Below are 21,502 nucleotides of genomic sequence, written 5' to 3' on the forward strand. Positions count from 1 at the left end.
ATAGTTTTTCAAGAAAAACAATAATTGGTCAAAGTCAGTGGAGAAAAATGCTACACAGACTTTTACACATATGCGTAAATGAGTGCATAACACACACTGTTCCTTGCCTTCACACACACACTTATTGTATATTGAAACTATCAAATAATAACCACCATTCCTCGGAGGGTCCCACAATGACACTGAACCCAGCCACCTCCACGTCCCAGTGCAACAGCCCCTTTCTGTCCTCCCACTTCCATGAGTGCAGCAGCCATGCTCCGAAATGAATCCAGGTCCCATCAGACAGCTTTCAAAGACAATGCTTTTATTAAAACCTGGTGTCATCTCGGAGGCCCGGTTACACAAACAGCCTGAAATCTACTAATGATTGTTTGTTTGTTTTGTTATTGTGTAAAGCTGCATGCTTTTGTGCAATGACACTTGTGAATTTGCATAGTTGTCAGTGAGCGTAAGAAAGGCAAAAAAAAAAAAAAAGAGTGGGGAAGAGGATGTTATTTTTGTATGCATGTGTATACATGCACAGGATTTCGGCGAGACTAACAACCATGACTATGCATATAAATGAACATATGCAGAAATTTACGGATGTTTTGAGATGTGTGTATGCATGTGTGAATTGATTTAAATCAGTAAGTTGATGTATATTTATGCTCCTAAAATGCAATCCTAGCTGCGTAGTTCCTGTTTATACACTTATTTGTTTCTAGATTATGCTATTTGTGTGAAAAAGTCCTGGCTCTTCTCTCCCTGTGCATGTTTAAGGAGAGGGAAGTTGTGGTTGTGGAGTGTAGCATATGTCTGAAAAAGGGTGCTTGGCCTTAATGCTTTGTGGCACCCGTTTGTTGGCAGAGTTTCAGAAGAGAGCAGCATGGACAGAAACAGCAGGAGTAAGACAAAGAGTGAGAGATGGAGAAGGAAGAAAGAGAGAAAGTAAATCGAAAGCTTCATTTCAGTGAAAGGAATACAAACCCAAGTTGTAATAGATCAGGGTATTTTATAGAAACTCATTCTTTTTAGGCGGAAAATCAAGGAATCTGTAGAGTAAGAGCTCGGTTAGGCTTCTTTCTTTTATTGCACTTTTTTATTTAAGGAATTTTGTGAAGGAGATTGTGAAAAAATAGTGTTTCCAATAACAATGCACTTAAAGATAAAAAAAAAAAACCCACTGCTTTATCTTTCTACACTTGTTCTGAGCACAAAGAAATCACAAAAAAACACACTACTGGTACCTAAATGTAATCTTATTTAATTTATGAATTGAATTAAATGAATGAATAAATAAATACATACAAACATACATATTTAAAATGTGGTTCAACATGTACGATTGAATGATCAAAGGTTTTAAAAAATATTTACACTTAAAGGGGCAGTATTATGAAAAAATCACTTTATAATGGTTTTGCTACAGTGATATACGGTACATCCCTTTAGCCTCATTCAGAGGGCCATAGTTTAAAAAATTATTTTTCCTCCCTCCCTTGTTATTCGACATTTTGTAAAAAGTCAGCTCCAAACGGGCGAGTTGTATTTTTCTTGCTACTTGACGTCATCAAGCGGAAACTCCTCCTCCTGACAATCCTGGCTCCTCCTACCCTATAAGAATGTGAGCTCCTCCCTCTCAAACTACCTCATAGGTAAAACAAACACTGCAGTTTAATATAGAATATACTTTATGGTCATATATGTAAAGCTACATACACAAATGTGTTCTCAGCATTTAACCCAGAGCACTTCCATTTTTAGTACCCGTTATATCACCTTTGACTTGATCTGACACGTTTGTGACACAATACGACGCATTGGTCGGACAAAACAAATGATTATCATCTTAAATGCACTAATCCTGTAGTTAATAGAGATGAGGAGGAGAAAAAAGTGACTTAGCAGCTTAACACTCCAGTGAGTGTTTGAAGCAGCTGAATGACTCCGCTGCTGCTGATGTGATAAACACAGCCTGAAGCGCTGAGACGGACTCACAAGCATAATTGCCGCTTAAATAGCCATGTGTTTTACTGTAATGTGCTGTTTTTTGGCTGAAAATAATAAGTGTGGATAGCAATAGAAAATCGCTTTGGTGATCACTGATCTCGCTTGCAAGAAGGAGGCATGATCTGTGTTTATAGACACGCCCACTCATGAATATGCATGAAGGCCCCAAAACAGCCGGTTTATAGAAGCGTCATGAAATTGACTTTCCAGAGGGCTAAAACTCCATAAAACTTGCAAGTTTGGGAAAACCTCAAATACTATGTTATTGGGGTTCTTAGAACAAATGGAGATGGGTGAAAAGTAGCATAATACAGGACCTTTAAATTCCTCCAACATGGCTCCAAGGAAACCCTCCTCAGACACTCTTTAAAAAAATGCCATCACACAACAAGGCCCAGCTTGGACCATAACCTAGGTTTGCGGATGCTAATGCATCCCCTCTGTTCCAGCTAGTGACCTATAAAACACAACGTATGGGAATTGTAAAAAGTCACCTAATAAATTGTCTCCAGTTATCTTTTCAAACATCAGTACTTGAAGAAGGGCATTTGTTTGACTCTCATCATGATAGAGTAGAGGTAGGGCTGGGCGATGTATCGAGATTCAATATATATAAAATTTTCTATTTTGGCACTATATAGAAAATTACAATATTGTATCAAAATACCTACTTTCTCTACTTCTCAGAACAGCATGAAAAGCACAGTTATATGGATTACTGATTGTGTCCTACTACTACAGAACAAGCCACACTACAGAACTCACTCACACGTGCTGTCCCTTATAGGAGAAAAAGCCAAAAGTGGCACATATTGTGCAGCTGTTTGTGCCTATGTGCCATTATGTATCAGCAATTTTTAACCCTCAATTGTTTTTCTGGGAAGACTTAATTTTAACTAAATGTATGAAGATTTATATTGTATCGTATCACCCGTTTGAGAAAAATGGTTTGGTCCATACGCCCAGCCCTAAGTAAAAGTGGGCAGATCAATCCAAAATATTGAAGATATCAATAACAATATTTGTATTGATATTGATACCAGTGTGAAAAAAATAGGTTTTTATTGAAGAAAAATTCAGAAAAAATGTGCACTGAAGAGGAGAAATGGTTTTACATTTTTGTATTGTAGTTTCTCAACTCTCTACCTCAAAAAGGATTTAGTTTTAAATTGTTCTTTTGTAATATATTTTGCACTTTGTTTATTTCTGGAAAAAAAATCCACACATAATCTTAGTTTTTTTTTACTCTTATCTTGATGATAATTTTGTATTCACGTATACACTTTGCCCATATTCTGTCCTAGTTTTTAACAAAACAATCCATAGGAAAAATCACAAAAACCAACTAAAGTTCAGCAGTGTGATGACGCATCGGATCGATACTGGCCTAGTATTTGTTTGGTATCGAATCTGGCAGTATCGCCCACCTCTATAATAGAGCATGTTTGATGTGTTTACTAAATAAAAAATCAGAACAAAAATATGTTTGTCCTTCACTTTTTGTTGTTTTAATTTCAACACATTGTGCTAAAAAGTTTGGCTCACAGCATGGTGACACTAATTTGCTCCTTTTGTGTCAGACCCTGGAGGACAACTGTGCCCTGCTGCTTCCAGCCACAGTCAAACAGCACTGACAAGGACAGCTATGCCCACCTGGGGCTGAGTGAGCTGGTTGAAATAAAGCTCACTAGGGAGAGCAAAGAGTACAGGAGTGAGGGTGAAGCTGGAGAGCATGAAGTAAGAAGAGTGAATGAGGGAGAGAAAATGAAAAAAGGTCATTGAGGAAAGAGTGAATATGATAAAGTCAAAGTAGTTTAGAAAATGGAAACATGTCGATAAGAAAAGCGACTAGACGAAATGGAGATGGGAGTAATGGTGATGAATGGCATGGAGAACAGAAGGAGCGAGGTGGATTTACACAAATAGATGAGCGAAAAGAAGAGAAATGGAGGGAAGGGGACGGAGTTTTGGGCGGGGATGGAAGAAAAAAAAAACGTAGGGTGGGAAAAACAGCAGATAAAGATAAAGGGAGGTGAGCAATTGATTCAACTGACCGATTGAGAAAAGTCATGTGGTTTTGGGGAATGAGAGGGAGAATGCAAACAGGGAATAGATTACAACTAGTGCTGGGACAAGTGCCTGGGCCTCAAGACTCCTGGCCAATTCAATAGTGCCTCTTGTTTGTCTCTGCTCTAAAGTAATGCCCAAGTCGAGCCTGGGAAAATAGCCCGTGCCTGAGGCTAGTGGAAATAGACAGGAGACCAGATATATGTTAGTTTACATCTCAGCAGCTGAATATTACCCTAGGTTGGCTTGCCCACAAGAGACTATTCAGGATAAAAAAAAAAGAATAACATAATATCCTAGCATTGGCTTTGTTCTCTCTGCATTCAAAAGTGTGGTTGCTAAAAGTCATAAAAAGACAGGCTCAGTTTAAGGAAATATCCTTTTTACTGTTTCTTAGACCGGTATTTCTGAAATGGGGGTACGTGTACCCCTAGGGGTACCCGATGACACTACAGGGGGTACTTGAGAAAGAGAGAGTGAGTGGAAAATTAACAAATAAAGTGTCAGTCTTGGTCCCACCCCAGGCATCAGATGACAGGAAATTATAAAAAAAATATAGAAATAAATCTATTCAGGAGCCACTAAATCAGTGTTTTTCAACCTTGGGGTCGGGATCTCATGTGGGGTCACCTGAAATTCATGAAAAATTGAAAGAGATTTTTTAAATGTTTTTATTGAAATTATTAATTATTATTATTATTGATTATTAAAACAACACACAATCTTAAACAACTGTATTTCTATACTATTACTTTGTGAAATATAAATCTAGTTAAACTAAAATACAGTTAATTCTAGAAAAAAATGTCTTTGGGGTCGCCAAAAATTTTTGATTTCAAAATAGGGTCACGATCCAAAAAAGGTTGGGAACCAGTGCACTAAATAGGGTTTCATTCCACTAATTTGCAAAATAATATTCTTTAAAATGTGTGTCACTCGTCCATCATTATGCTCTATAGTTGTTTTCTAAGCAAAATGTTGTAGTCGGACAAAGGGGGTACTTGGATTCAGAAATAAGAGAAAGGGGGTACTTGAGCCAAAAAAGTTTGAGAACCACTGACTAATGGCACGTTTCCATTGGCGGTATCGGCTCTACATGGCTCCTCACTCCTCGCTTTCAGGACCCGATACAGTTTTTCCGGAGTGTTCCCATTGTGCACCAACCTGACACGCAAAACTGCCAGATTCCACGGATTGCACTTTTTTGCTGCCATCTTCACAAGATCGCCAACAAAAATTGTTGGCAAATGCTTCGTCTCTGTGCGTGAGTTGATGACTATACGCTGTAATGATTTTCAAACCCAATCAGTAGCTGGGTTTTCATTACCCTTGGAAATGTGCAAAATCTAAATATTGCAATAAAAACTGGAGATGGAAATACCTGAATTTAAAAAAACAAAGAGTCTGACTTGCTGTGATTGCTTCACGGTAAGAAGAGCGGACGAAGCAGTGTATCAGTCTGGTTCCAGTAAAAAGTGACCATAAAAAGCTGTAAATGGACTGATATGTAGACATAGGGTAGTGAGGAGGAGACTTCATGTAGTAAAGGAAAATTATCAGTTAACATGGAAATCTCAGTGAAACCTAACTTGAGTACAGCAGCCCGCCTACCTGCCCGTTCTGATCGGCCGAGTTGTCTGAAGGGCACCTTCATCAGCCAACAGGGTGTGGCCAATTAGGCTGCAGCATTTGTGTGGATTTTCCTTTAAAAATTGCTAAATTATTGGAATACGGCCAATAAAATAAAATGTAATGGAAACACAGCTACTGTCTGCTTTGAGCCTACGTCACATTTTCAGACCAGGGCTGCTTTTTTTGGAAGCCCAACGAAGGAGGTACTCAAAAAGCAGCACCAGGTACCAGGGAAGAGGTACTTTTTCCCAGTCAAGCAAATACCGCCAGTGGAAACGCGCTATTAGATCACTATGTTAAGACATCAAAGTCTTTCTCTTTGCAAAATGTCTTTCAACAGACTGACATGGAGTGCAAAATAATAGCAGCGTAAGAACTAGCACTCAAAGCTTTGGCCAATGTGTAGATGATGGAGGAAGGTGTGTGTGTGTGTGCGTGTGTGTGTGTGTGTGTGTGTGTGTGTGTGGTGGTGGGGGGTAGAGCAGCCAGAAGCTGGCCACAGGAGAGCAGGGATAAATAAATAGAGGAGGAAGTTGATGTCAAGCAGGTGTTCAAGGAGAAAGTGTCAGCCAAGCTGGCCGATATGAGCAGAAGTGCTGCCTCTGCAGGACCAATAATAAAGACTTAATTCAATTAGCGCTTATGCTTGGATGAGCAGCATGCAAGCGCGCTGTCGCGATGCAGGCCACGGCAGCGATCACCCTTTGGACCCCGAAACTAGTAGATGGCCAGTCCTTCATCGACACCTATAGCCAAGGCTCTCTCAAAGGATTTCTCACATTAGATTTCCATCAGAGTCACTGTGCAGTCTAGACCCTAAACTGTGGCCACACTTTACACATACTGACATTGTCACACCTTCCACATGCTTTTACACTATTTAGATCAGTGGTTTTCAACCTTGGGGTCGTGACCCCATGTGATAAGATTAGATTAGATTCCATTTATTTGATATTTACATCACAATGACATTTATAACCCAGATGCATTGTATTGCACAAGGGCTAATTTACAACACTTGTCCACAGGAGGCTTTTAAAAAGGTTGAAAGTAACAGAAATAATATGAAAGTAAGGATGGAATATGCACTGCACAAAACATTACAAAAAGAAAAGCAATATTCAAAGTTATATACAGTCATTAGTTATAGGGCAAAGGCATCACAGGCAAGCAAGAAACCAGGTAAAACGTTTAACGTGTTGTTTTGATTTTAGCCATTTTTGAGTTCATATGGGGTCGCCTGAAATGTCTAGTCATTTTAAAATAAAAATAAAATTACTGATTAAAATTTAAAAAAAAAAACTATTTAAATGTATTTATTATTTTGCACAGTTTCAAAAATACATGATTCAATGACAATTAATTGTCATGTGCATGAACATTTGAATTTATTGATTATTTAAAAGGGATAATACACATTAATGAACACACATACTGTAAATGAGCCAGAGTTAGCCAAACTAGGCTAGTTTTCATCTGGTGTCCCTAACTATGTTTTAAAAAGCAACCTAAAATATGAAAAGTATTAACATACAGAGAGAATTCAACATGACACAAGAGAACAGTTATGACAAATAACACAAATATTACTGATAAAACAAATTAACAAAACAATAGTGACAATAATATCACAGAAATAGATATACAGTGCAGGAATAGGGAGAAAGCTAATTTTTTTTTTTTTTTTGTCTCATGAAATCATCTCCATTCTCAAGCAACTGTTTTCTGTACTTTCACTTTTTCAAATATAAATCTACCTTCAATAAAAAGCTGTATGACAATATCTGATGTGATGCATATTGTCACTTTGTATTTGTAACCCCGTATAACACAACACGAAGTTTGTGATATAAAAATGGTGTCACGACAAGAAAAAGGTTGGGAACCACTGATTTACTCTGCATACTCTCTCTTTCCTCAACAAACTATCACGTTTGTGTCCCGACAACATATATAATCAAGTGGAATAATCACAGACTTTTATCACTAAATGTCTTCCCTAAAAGTCTTGAGTACAATTGTTCCTGTCAGACTAAAGTATAAGCTTTAAAGCACTATTGCTAACAGGAAGGTGAAAAATTAGGGAAAGAACAGAAGAAGGTGCCACAGGAGAAGAAAAAGGAGGGCACTAATGACATTGTTTGCTCTTATGTAAAGGGAAGGATAATATAGGTCCTGGATGACTGCCAGAGCTGGGTGAATCACCAGCAAAGAACAGGAACAGGCATTACATGAGTGTGCATAAACACATGCTCACACAAACACCTACTCAGACACACACACACACCTTGGCAAACATTGTGTCCCCTTTTGTTTATTTTTTTATTTATTTTCCTCCAACTGAGCTTCCCAGTACAGGAAGTGCAGCACATGATGAGTTGCCATGTGGCACAATTAAATGTGCAAAAAATGTCAAATAGCAAAAATGACAGTGTACCTTTGAGTACCTATGAATGTTTCATTTAGTATGGGACAAAGAGGAGCCGTGTGTGTGTGTGTGCATTCTACATCAAGGCCACCAAAAGTTAAAATTATTAGTTTAATTTTCGAACTAGTGGTTGGACATGATTACATTTTTTTTTTTTTTTATTAATTAGAGACTTTGTAATTAATGAACTCGATTAATCTAGATTCATTGCATAACAATTTTTGACATGAGAAGCAACATTTTTCCAATATAAATGGTTATTGGTACTGTATATGATTGAATCAGAACATTCCAGAGAAGTGGAAACCGAAAATTGCATAACAATGCAACAGTGAAATGAACAGACCGACGATGAAGCTGATAAATGTAGTTTGAAATTGTCTTTCTGCATAGCAGAATTTATTAATTTCAATTAATGGGTTATAGTCCCAGCCCTATTTTTAATTTGATAATAATAATGCATTGGATTTTTATGTAGCGCTTTATCATAGACACTCAAAGTCGCTTTACAGAATTAAGGTATTATTCTTTCGCTCCACACTTGGTGGTGGTAAGCTACTATTGTAGCCACAGCTGCCCTGGGGCAGACTGACAGAAGCAAGGCTGCCATAGTGCGCCATCGGTCCCTCCAACCACCACCAACACTCACACACACACTACATTCATACTAGGCAATGAAGGTGAAATGCCTTGCCCAAGGACACAATGACAGATAACCCCCCCACTGTGGCACCTGGAATTCTCAGTGGTCTTCCCACTACTAACCAGGCCCAGCCTTGCTTAGCTTCTGAGATTTAACAAGATTGGGCAATGACAGGCTGGTATGGCCACAACTCATGACCGTCACCCAACTGGTTGTCCTCCACTGTATTGAAATCCATGACTTTTTTCATGAGTTGCTTTTTAAAATGTATTTTTATATTCTTATACTTAAGCACTTGAACTACTGGTTATTCCTTACTGTTTGATATGCGACTGATTAAGATTAAACATCATTTTTACCTTTGTATTAATTAGATAGATACTCCTGCCCAGTTGCTCAGTCAGTAGGCTACTTTTATTGCTTCATTAAAGATGATTGAGGGTTCAGCTGGTGGAATGGGCATGATATCATGTATTAATTTTGCATTAGTAATTTAATCAACTCAAATATATCTCCTTTGATTAATTATTCAAATCTTTTTTTTTTTTTTTTTTTTTGTCAGAGGAGCGCTGAGAAGAAAAGGTGAGAACCAACTGAGATTGTTTTAATTAATATTCATGACATTTTTAAAATTGAGTAAGAAAAATAGATACGTATCAGTTCGACGTCTCTTTTTAGGAACTGTTGTAATTATGAATGTTAGCGCGAGATGATTCCCATATCGATTCGACAGTGAAGGGCAAAGCGGTTTCATCTCTCGTCCCCCGTGTGGATCACAACTTCGTAATGGCTCTTGCAGTTCAAACATCGCAGCATTTCCAGATTGTAGAAAGATGAATAGATGAGACGATTATGAATGTGCTCCTATCCATATCATATGCAAAGATAATTAAAAAAAAAAAAAAACACTGCAGAGCACTTCTGCTTCACCTCCAACCTGCTGTCATGTTGATGACAATTCTAATGGTAAGAGTACTTTAGATTTTTCATTATTCCTCAAGAAGTCAATCATCTTTATTTGTTTCCCATTCGGTTGTGACTGTGGAGTTATAATGACAGGTCAGACATGTTTTCAAACCAACCCTGTTCCTGACCCAAACCAACGAATAGCTGTATACATTAACATGATAGTGATATGATTGTGTCAGAATGGACATGAAGGGTTTCAATTATTTACAGGTGATATGGCGGTTGAATCTGCAATGAAGTGGATCGTAAATTATCTCCTCTGTCTAATCAAGCCTCCAGCTGAATAATGGAGCAAAGCACTAGCCAGTGAGGAAGATGCCTCTTTCATTCATTCTCTCTTCAATGTTTTGAGCTTGTGGGTGGGGGGTGGAGGGGGGGGGGGGGGGGTTGGCCCACTCTCATTCACAGTAGGATGATGATGACACTCTCTAAACGACTTTGGTTGAAAGGCAAGAAATGTGCCAGTGAGTGCAGGTTTAAAACCCCTACACTTCATCACTGCTCAGTGCTTTACTGAGCTTTATGTCACCAGACAATGATACAGTGACAGCCAAGCATCAAATGTGCAGCACCAGCACTAATGTGCACCTTGGTTTTGTGCCTAAAAAAAAAGCAAGCCTGAGAAGAATACCCAGAGACACGCCTTGGAAGAGAAAGCGAGGGGGGACTATACAGTAGAATAGAGGGATGTTAGAATGGTTGGCATGACTTTCCTCCAATGTAAACCTCCCAACAGGAGAAACTCTATTTGGACTAAATACAGCCCACCACCAGTCACTGCCTGTTTACTGCATCTTCTGAGACCTGTGGTTGCAAACTTCTGTTTCGCTGAGTGATGGTGTTTTTGATTAAACAAAATTAAGTGAAGTTGAGTTTATTAGTTGGCTTTTTATGTGTCTCCTGGGAGTACGTTTGATTTCCTATGTATCCTACTGATATGCAGACCTGGCACAATTAAAGCCGCTGAGAAGATCTAACCACAAAGGACGGCTGGTATATAAGCCACCTGCCCACTATAGTTTTATTTGTATAGAGTGCAGCCAGACTGCATTGTAAAAGTAGGAAATAGGTTTTCTTTTTTTCCCCAAAGGCAAGAAAAGATTTGATTGGATTACTTTTGTAAATAAATAAAAAGTTTGGGTCTTAGGGTATATACTTAAAGATGCTACACCTGATAATTTTCTATTAGATAAACTGCCTCATAGATCAATAAATCAGACATAATTTACTCCAAAAAGAAAAAGGTCAAAATTGCCACTTGAAAGTTTGTTGTCATCTCCACCCTAAAAACTCCATTTGATGACATTTTCACGCATTGCATTGTGGGAAGTGTTGAATGAAGTGGAACTTCATTCCTATTGTGATTTCTTGTTTGTTTTTTCACCACATAAGGAGGACAGTGATTTGCTTGACACCATTTTTGTTCATCGTTTGTTCCCGGTATTCTCCGTGATAACAGAATGAAGTAAAAACACTTCCATGCACTCATCTCCGTGACTTCTCATCTCACTAGTGTCGTGTTCAAGACCACACTGTCCGAGACCAAGACTTGCCCGAGACCAGAATTAACCGAGACCAAGACAAGACCAAGACTTCCGGGAGCCGAGACCGAGTCAACACCAAGACCGAGACAAACCGAGACCAAGACCATAAACATTTTTTTTTTTCAATTTAAAAAAAATATAAAAATAAATAAATTATGACAAGGTTTGACAGTTAAATAACATTCTCTCTTTAATTTTAGTTCATTTTAAATACATTTGATGGGCAAAAAAGGTGCCTGCCAAAAATTAACTAAAATATTAAAACTGCTACTGCTACTGATAAATTCACAATTATTCTACATATTTGAAAACAAGATTTTTATGTCAGCTGAATGTACAGCAAGTGTTTAAAAGTATTTCTGCCAAGAAATAACATGGCTGGTCACCTACACACCGCAGAGTGTTTCCTCTTTGCTAGGGTTGGGCATCGTTTGGATTTTAACGATTCTGATTCCGATTCTGATTCTTTGAGTTGTGCAGATCAATAGGTCACAGATTTCACAAGATCATTTTTTAGTTTGAAAAAGCCTTTACACAAGCCATTTTTATTAATTCACTTAGTTGATACAGTTTAATTTGGTTGCTGTACTGTAACCAGGGTATTCAATCACAAAGGTCCCCAACTGTAACTGTAAAAGTGAAACTTGCTGAAATAACAATACAAACAAGTTGGCAGCAGTCTAAAAAACAAAGAGACGCATCCCAGCTCGATGTGAAACTAAAAACAAACTCAAACCCTGGAACAGTCATGTGACAAATCAATCAGCAGTTCTTGTTGAGAAAGATTATTATTATTCTGGAAACAGTGAAAACAAACTATAAAAAATAGTTATATTGTGAACCTGTTTATACTGTAGGGAACATATTATATACAAATATGTCATTAGAGTCTAAAGCTACAAAAAACACCATTTTAAAAAGAAAATAGACTAATCGAAGACTTCTTTACAGTTATTTGGGTCATGTGCGACTTGCGGCGATGACGCGCTTGTGACAACATAATCCAACCCAGACTACAGCCGACACTATTTAATAAAAGCCTTAAAAGACATGGATTTCATGAAAAGAATGGATGGACGGAGGCATAAACATGCAGACTTTCACACGGACTTATTAAACACACACGGACCTCGGTAAACGGAACAGGCTTCACCGGACGGCAGGCACTAGGATCCAGAGGCGGAGTAAATACATACCCGTATTGCATGTACAGACTGTAATATCACCAGTTTATAATTTTACCTGTTGTTAGAGCTACTGTCTTTACCAGGGAGAAAATATTTATTCCTGGTGATAGTTTTCTGGAGTTTTACTGGGCTTTTTACCGGTGATTAGTTTCTATCTCCTCGTGCCCCGCGGTCCAAACTGAAACCGTAGCCAGGCACACACACACGCGAGTGTGTGACACACGTCACTCAGTCACATTAGGGAAGGTTGCGGTCATTATACGGGGTGGATTAAAGAATGAATAACGGATTGTTTTATCCCGTTCTTCTCCGTGTTATCACATTATAAAAAAGTTTAAAAATAGCAGGAATTAGTGCTGGTCTCGAACAGTCTTGAGGGAAAATCCCGAGTCCGGGCAGCCCGAGTCTGAGACAAGACCGAGTCAAAATGCTTCCAAGTCCGAGATGAGACCGAGACCTTTAAAATTTGACCGGTCTCGACTACTACAACACTACATCTCACAATGGAATGTGCAAACATTTTGATGCATTCGATTTATTGGTCTATTGCTACGTTGACACTGCAGACAAATGCGACTCAAATTCGATCTTTTTGCCCATATGCAACCTGTATTTGATCTGTTAAAAACAGTCTGAACAGCACGATTCCGATTTTTTTCAAATCCGACACTTTCATATGTGGTCCTAAATCCGATACGTATCCAATTTTTTGCAATGCGACTGCAGTTTGGACGGCGTCAAGAAAAGATCACTACTCCTCTAGTCCTCAAGATGGGCATAATGAACTGAGATCACTCTTTAAGCCACTCCCAAAACCCTGTATGAGGTGACTCACAGTGAATGGGGTGAAGGGGGCTGGATCAAAAAATTCAGAAACATCCTTGTCTATAATGCTGAGACTCCTACAGTCAACAGTAACTCAGGCCGACATAGTGAAGAGGCACCCTACTTCATCGACTAAAGTACCAAAGGAAAGGCATGTCTACACAGTACCAAGGCTGTCGCCCTGAGTCTGGAAAAATCTGGAGGTGGTTTGGCAAGGCATTTTTACCTTCATCTCACAACGGCCGAGGCGCTTTCTATTCGACGCCAACGTCATTGCATCCAAACAGTTCATTGTAAAGATGTAGCAGCCATCAATGCAAATGACTAGAGCGATAAACATGGCTCTTTTCTTTTTCAGTCTCCTTAAAGTTATGAAGTGCTGACTTCTATTTGGAAAGAGAATTTCTCAGCGCGACACATAGTCTTATACTGGACGTTGCCGTATTTACTTTCGTAAACACCATACGTGCCTCTTCTGGGCATGCGAGTCACTTCAGCGGTGCATTCCGTTCAGACTCCAAACTGATTGAAGACTCATTTAACATGTACTATAATATGAACGATCACACAAAAATCTGAATTGTGCATGAAGACCTACAGTGTGAACGTAGTGTATGAGGCATACACTCTGATTTTAATAATTCAAAACTATTATCCGGGGTTGCTGCTGAAGTTTTATTATTATATTTTTATCAACAATAATTTACTATATTCCTCACTTTTAAAGTGATATGAGGAAAAAGTTAGACTACTTTTGTCTTCAGGTATTAGCTAATTAATGGCTATTTGATGTGTCTTCTTACAATCAGTTCAAAACTTTGACAACTGAATTGCACATTGTTGTTTAGGCTACTTTTCATTTACCCTCATATTTTATATAATGCATTGGGTATTCAGTCATCAAAAACACATAATGAAATGCTGATTATGTTTTGGTTTTTGGTAATAGTGAGACATTTGGTTAGTTTGAATGAGTTCATTTTTGTAGGGGAATTCAGATTTCTCCAGTAAGACATAATCACAGGGTTTATTTCAATCAGATTGGCTCAATTTAATCAAATAGAGCTGGTTAAAACCAACTAATTTGATCGGGTCAGTACATCAACTTGTATCTGAGACATCCTAACTGCTGCTTCTCTTGTTTTATTGTATTGTATAAAGCCTTGTTTAAAATCTATCAAAGGCTCTCAGTACCTGTGTATTAAACCTTTTTATAAGGAAACAAAGAAAGGGAATGGCTTTCCCCACCCACCACCGAAGCGATGCATAATCGCCTTAGACAGTGTACAGTAAAAAGAGCGAAGACAGAGAGAGAGAGGAGAGAGCAAGACATGACAGGAAGATGGAGAGGCAAAAGGGAAGTGAGATAAAAGTCAGGTGTAATAGAGAGAGAGTACCACCCACTGTCCTGGTGTCTTCAGACTAGCATTTGGAAGAAAAGGCTAGATTCTCCACCAAATCACAGCCATGGATTTATGTGTCTGTCATTTCTGATTTTGGGGTGACTTTACACACAATTAGGGCATGAGAGGAGTTGGGAGGTGGTTATGGGCTACTTACCACTCCCTGTAATGTATTGTTATTGTTGGTCTGCAGGATTTTCACAATATCTCAAATAGAAATGTAAAAGAATAGCCTAATAAGGAAATGAATGACAGGAGAGAAGTGTGGAGAGAAGAAAACCCGTAATTGTTTTACATCTATATAGTTTTTTTATTTAACTTTCTGTTTAACACATTCAGGGATGCTTGTATTTTTTCATTGTTTCATTGTGATGAATGTTTTTTTTTTTGTTCTTTTTTTTCACCCTGTCTGCACATGCTGTTGAATGTCAACACTAAACATGTAGAGCAATTTTTGTGACAGCAATGCATGTTTTATTATTGTAATTGAATAAATTAATTTATTTTATCGAATAATTGTGACCATCACCAGCCCTCCCTAAGGGAAGGTAAGAAAAACTTAAAGGGAAAATATAAAAAGAGTCATTGTGATTATATAGTTGTGCTTATTGTGTTGTGTAATCAGTGCAGCCAGTCTGGTGAGACGTGTGGAGAAATTGAAGCGGGTGACCCAGCACCCAGATTAAGTATAATGGTGGTGGCCGTGAACAGAGGGAAGGAGTGAGTGGTTATACCTAAAACTGATATCATGGATAAACATATCTAAGGTTAAGCACAATATGATAAATGGCTTTATGAACACCGGAACCTCAACATACCTCCAAATGTCAGAACATCTCCCATTTTTGCAACTTCAATTTTCAACTTTCAATTCCATTCCATTTTTTTGCTTGCAAAGCCACTTCTCACAGGGGGGAGACAAAACATCCGGGTTATTATGAGATTAAAACCCTTAAAAGCTTTTGGTCATCCAGACACTTGGTGATGCAAAAGGGTCCAGAGGCGCAGGGGAAGCATTACGCCCCAGGTTTTTGAAAGACACTAGTCCCAAATGTGTTAGCTTGAGTATTTAAAGGCATGAATGTGTAGATTTGTGCATTGTATCCATATATAATTGATGCAGGTCTCTTGGAGTCCAGCATGGTTTCTCGAGCACGATGCCTCACTGTATTAGCTCACTGCTAAGCAACAGTCGGTTTCCCTATCACAGCATCTAAGGCTGAGCCTTCAGTGCTTTCTCCCTTAGGTCACACATAGAATTTAAGAGCTTTTCTGAGGCAAAGAGGTGTGACTTGCTCTGAGACTCCCCTCGTGCTCTTTCTCTGAATCTGTGTCTCTCTCTCTGCTCTTTCTCACTTATTTCTCCACACTTTATTTCCTCCTGCTTTGCTGCTCCACTCAAGAGTCATGGGGTGCACACTCAGCGGTAAACCAATTTCATTTAGTATGTTTTCACATTTTTATCCAATCATGCCATGCTCAGAGGTTTCAAAAGCCACATGAAGCTTTTATTGGAGCCTAATTAAGGATCTCTGATTTAATCCATGTAATTTAATGGAGATTAGTCATGGGTGTGAGGCTCTCGCTTTGTGCACAGCGAACCTGATGCGTTGAAACCTCCACCATTTCCTTGCCAAAGGTTAGGTTAAAGGGCTCGGCAATGAGGGACAAAATAACTGTCTAATGTACATAGTTCACCTTTGGAACAGTCAGGGGCGAGGCTGACGAATTACAGAAATATACATAGAAAACATGTTTGCCTGTTTAATTTGAATGAAGGAGGTAAGATTTACTGCCACCTGTGGATGTGTGTGTGCGTGGGTGTGTGTGTACGTGTGTGTGTGTGCCCAGAGTCATCTACTATCAGTGCCTCTTGGCTAGGTTATTGTTTTCATTCATTTGCCTTTGCACCAACCATAACTGTTTCTGGCACTCTCATTTGTTAATTTTTAGGTTTGAAACTGGATGGAATGAAGTGTGCTGTCAAGGAGCATTTTATTAAATGATATTATAAATGGCTTCAATGAGAGCAAGAGAGCAAATGGCTTGGCATTGCTCTGTTTTTTTTTGGTTTTGTTTTTTTTTCCATAGCCCTTAACAGCCCTTTATCCAGCCTGTGCTATGGCACAGTATTAAACAGAGAGAAAGCAGAGGAGCAAAGAAAGGCCTGGGTTGGCTGAGGTGAGGGTTTGCGTGCATTGAGGTGGCTAGACAGTCTGTGACGGGGAGGCCAGACAGGAAAAAAGTCTGGGCCAGAGGGAGGCCATGTGGAGGGCATTGCTGGATGGGCGCTTTATCTAACATCTCTCTTAGTCACTGTGGACCTAAGTTTCTGGACACCAATGGCAATGACAGCTGACAGGAAGAGTGGCCACATCCTTGCTCAACAAACAATCACTCACTCCTCCTTCTTCTCCTGGCCATGTCCTTTTCTCTTTTATAAAAAAAATCCTGATCGAGGGCCTTTTTAAATTCATGGCTTGCTACATTTAAAGGCAGACAAACAAATCAGCTATGACGTTTTCCATGCTAGAATACATGACTTTCTTTTATAAAACATTAAATTCTACAATGTTTTTTTTCTTTGACAAGAGGGGAGATTTTTCATTTTGTTGCTTGCTGATGTGCACGATGTGGTCCCAGTTCTCTGCCGCTCATTATGCCTGAGTCCTGTGACAGTTTGGAGGACGGCGGAGGCAATGCCACATTGGCCATATGCTTTTCCCAGCTCCGATCTGTCACAGTGTCAGGACATGGCAAGGATGCACTTTTCTGTACCGACTGAGAAGCACAGTGCAACGCTACAGGAGGGCCTCATTATCAACACACCCAAACAAAAGAGAATCGGGCAAAAAGACATACTGAACACTGTGTTTAGAAGCAGAGGGTGAGCCATTTATAAAGCACATCTCCATTCCTTTGGTTCCATTATCGCGGATGAAAATGAAATGCAACTAGATGCTTTTACAAATTGAAAATGTAATTAAGGTAAACAAATTGATTGCTCAAGCATTTTAATTGAACTGTCGTCATTGTGGATCCATCTGGCCAAAGCCACAACTCACCACCATTGGATTTATGTGGACTGCTCTTAGGGCGTTGCACCCTTCACTTTCCTATTATCAAGATTATTGATTCCAATTCACTATCATTCTTTTCATGGCATTTTATGGACTAATCGAGGCAATGAGGGTTCCCATCTGAGAGCCAGGCTTTATTCGTTGAAATCAGATTCATATTAGGTAGGATAACTGGTCTCTATCTGTGTTTAACACAAGAAAGAGTTGATATATGTTCAGAAGGGGTAGAACTTAAAAGATAGACTAAACTATTAAACAGGGTTGGGAGGGTTTCTTTAAAAATGTAATCTGTTAGAATTACAATTACAAATACCTTTTTAAGAATGAGCAGTAACTTTAAGTATCAATATATAGAAGTAATCTAACTGATTACTTTTCGTTTCTTTTGGATTACTTCAAGACACAAAATGATAGACTATCTGTAACCAACATAAGATCACCTTTTACAGTCACACTGCATTAAAGGAAATGTTTTTGTATAACACAAACTGGGAGAACCCACAGTCCTATTAACAAATAAGGTGTTGAAAGATTATCATTCAATTTACTCATTAACCTTGCCCACAGACCATACTATAGCGATTATTGTATGGTATATAATAATTGCTATTATAGTAGTTTTGTAATATATGTAAAACAAAAAAGTTATCTTTTACCACCTGAAGTAGGTGTTTAGGGTATTAACGTATCCAAAGTTAACTATAAGTAATTTCCCCTACACCGGTCTCAGCATTGTCTTTCATGAGTCATGTAATGCAAAATGTAATCCCCCTAAGTAATCCCAATTTTTATAAAATACACTTGTAATCTGATTGCACATTTTTAATATACAGTCATTCCTTGCTATATCGCGGTTCACCTTTCGCGACCTCTGTGTTTCGCAGATTTTTTTACAGTGCAATTTTGGATGTATTTTTTATAGCGTATGAACGCGCATTGTGTTCTGCGTCCTGATTGGATAACGCTGTGTTCACCCACCAGCGACACATCCATCTCGGTGAGTTTCACTGCCTGCTGAAGGGAGGAGCTGCGCTTCTTTTTCTCTTCTCCTAAACATAAACCACCAGTGAAAAAAGCCGGTGTGATTAGCGGCTAATGCTAACCTAGCTCAGTGCTACAGAGATAACTTTTACCTGCTACTACCACCTCCTCGCTGATTCTCCTCCACGCCAAATCCTTCCTAGTCCGGTCCTGGTTATAAAGGCTGTGTCATACAGCTCCAGGTGGTCACACACAGCTTCTACTCCATGGTTGAATGGGTGAACAGACCGGTGTTTATGCTGGCGGTCTGACGTCATTGTCAACAAAGACTCTGAATGCGTCAATGTCTGATAGCTAGCAGTGTGACTCTGAAGTGCTGTATGTTTAAAAACAGGTTTATGTTTTAAAATCTACGAAGGTTTGAACTTTGAGAGTGTTTAAACAAGAGAGAAATGTAAATTCCTGTCTGAGAAAAGTGTATAAAGTGTGTGGTGAGGGATTTTACAGTCTTAAAACATGTGTAATAGTGAAAAATAAAGCTGACTACTTCGTGAATTTCGCCTATTTCGGGTTATTTTTAGAACGTAACCCCTGCGATAAACGTGGGACTACTGTACTGTAACAGACAACAGTTACATGTTTTTTTTAAAAAAAAAATCCAGATTACATAACGACGTTACTTGTAATCCATTACTCCCTAAACCTGCTAATAAACTAGACTATAAATAATGCTGGGTTGCAAATGACACGTTGAATGGGTTAAAACCTAACCTGAACCTCAGGACATAGAAAAACAAGTCCGGCAAATGAATATTCACTCACTTAGGCAAAATCAACTCCATTTAGCAACTTGTCAGAAAACATTACAGTTTGTTTTTAAGTCATCTTCCAGTAACCTATAACATACTCAAAATGAACTAAATGAATCTCAATATTAGCATCCATCAGTGATGCTCCTATGTAATAGCAGCCTTAGAAGCTGTGAGTATATGTGAATCTAAAATATTCATGATGTTTAGGATTGTCACATACTTGTAGAGGGTGTTGTAAGTCTTTAGAAATGTAAATTAGGAAGATTATTTAAATTGATGCTCAACTGTGTCTCTGCATCCATGTGGGGATTCTATGTCAGGCTGGTGTGACTTATCACAGTGTTAATGATACAGTCGCCATTTGCCGCCATTGGCAGGTGCATTGTGGATTAAGTAATTCAGTTTTTTAAGAGATGACCCGCAAGCTTAAGAAAGAATGGTGTCTGGATAAAGTGAGTGGGTGTCATTGCAGCACCACACAACATTATTCCATGTCCCCTAATTAAATTGCTCAGTTCCATGTAGTGTGGAAGCTAGCGGCTCGGCAGATGTAGCGCCATGTTAAACTTTATGTTGCTTGAAAATGGCTTCCGCTCCAAGTGCATTTGAGACAGAGATGGTTTGACTGTAAAATGATGTGTTTTATGGCACCGTTAGCAGGGCGATGTTCCTTAAAGATGCAGCGCTGCACACCGTGGCATTCTCCGTCTGCAGGAGGGAGCAAATTGATATGAACAGATCAACAGAGCTGTGCCCTTCTGGACGTCCTTGGCACCGCACTTGGCCCTGAAATTGATTTCTCTCCATATCTGCTTTGCCAAAAAGTCTCATTCAGAGATTTTATATCCCCACTGCTGACACATATTGTTGAGGTTTGGAGAGGATGTACTGTTGGAATGTCATTCACTTCCCCCTACATTTTTTTTCCACACTTTTCAAAGTAACCTAATATCCTCACTGTGTATTTGATAGTGTTATTTGTCATTTTTGTGTATCTACACCAAACACACGTGTGAGAGCTCCCTGTGTATAAATTGCCAGAAGCAAAGAGATTGCTTTTGATTTAATGGCTATTGTGCTCGACTGTGTGAGCTCCCAGGTAGGAGTGTGTCCTTCCCCTAGAGCTGCTGTAGCTGTAGTTGCAGGGTAAACTCTCACGGTCCAGTGTTACTTAACACAGACATGATCTCACGCACGTGCAAACATACACTACGCGCCTTGGCTATGGCCTATTAAGTGACTTATGTTTTAAACAGGAGGCTGACGTAAAATGCTGGGCTTAGAAATATTGGACAGATTGTGCACATGTAATTATGTGGGTCTCAGTTTGTGTATCTGTGGTCTCTGTGTTTTATTCTCAATGTCCTTAATGTCTCTCCCGGGAGACCCCCAGCCGTCCCCCCACCCACACCCTCCTCTTTGTATTTGTGGCCTGCTGAATTCTATTGATCAGGTTGTGAAAGCTTGAGTGTGTGAAGAAAAGAACAGAGAGGAGGAGAAATAGAGGAGAAAAAGGTGGGGAGATATTTATTTTTTTGCCCATATGTGTTTTTCAGGATATTTGTATGCATTATGTATGCCAGCGGTGATCAAATGCCCAAAGATAAAATCCCTGGCGTAGCTTTGAGGTACAAACTTTAGATCTCACATTTGTGAGTATTATGTTGTTGTTCTTCACCCTTATATTCGTCTGAACTGCTTTTATGTGTTGCTCTTTTCACAGAAGCCATGACTGAAGATTTATAGTCAGGCTGTATCATGATAAGACCAATTTTATAAACTTTTCAGTCAACTACAAGCTTGTACATTGCATGCAAATGAGAAAGTTGGTGGTAGCAACATGGCTAAAACTGCAGAAAAAAAAAGGTCACCGCCATTATTGTTTTTTTTACAGATGGTTAACTTCAAATGATTGAATCCTTTTGTTGATGGCGTA

At 39.0% G+C, this 21,502-nt stretch overlaps 1 protein-coding gene across 11 annotated transcripts in view; it reads left to right on the plus strand.

Moving 5' to 3' along the window:
* The window catches only part of camta1a (calmodulin binding transcription activator 1a), a 451,486-nt gene that overhangs the window by 194,244 nt on the left and 235,740 nt on the right, over positions 1-21,502 (plus strand). The gene's annotated exons all lie outside the window — the stretch shown is intronic.

Source organism: Gouania willdenowi, chromosome 7 (genome assembly GCF_900634775.1).
Source record: "Gouania willdenowi chromosome 7, fGouWil2.1, whole genome shotgun sequence".
Classification (NCBI taxonomy): Eukaryota; Metazoa; Chordata; class Actinopteri; order Blenniiformes; family Gobiesocidae; genus Gouania; species Gouania willdenowi.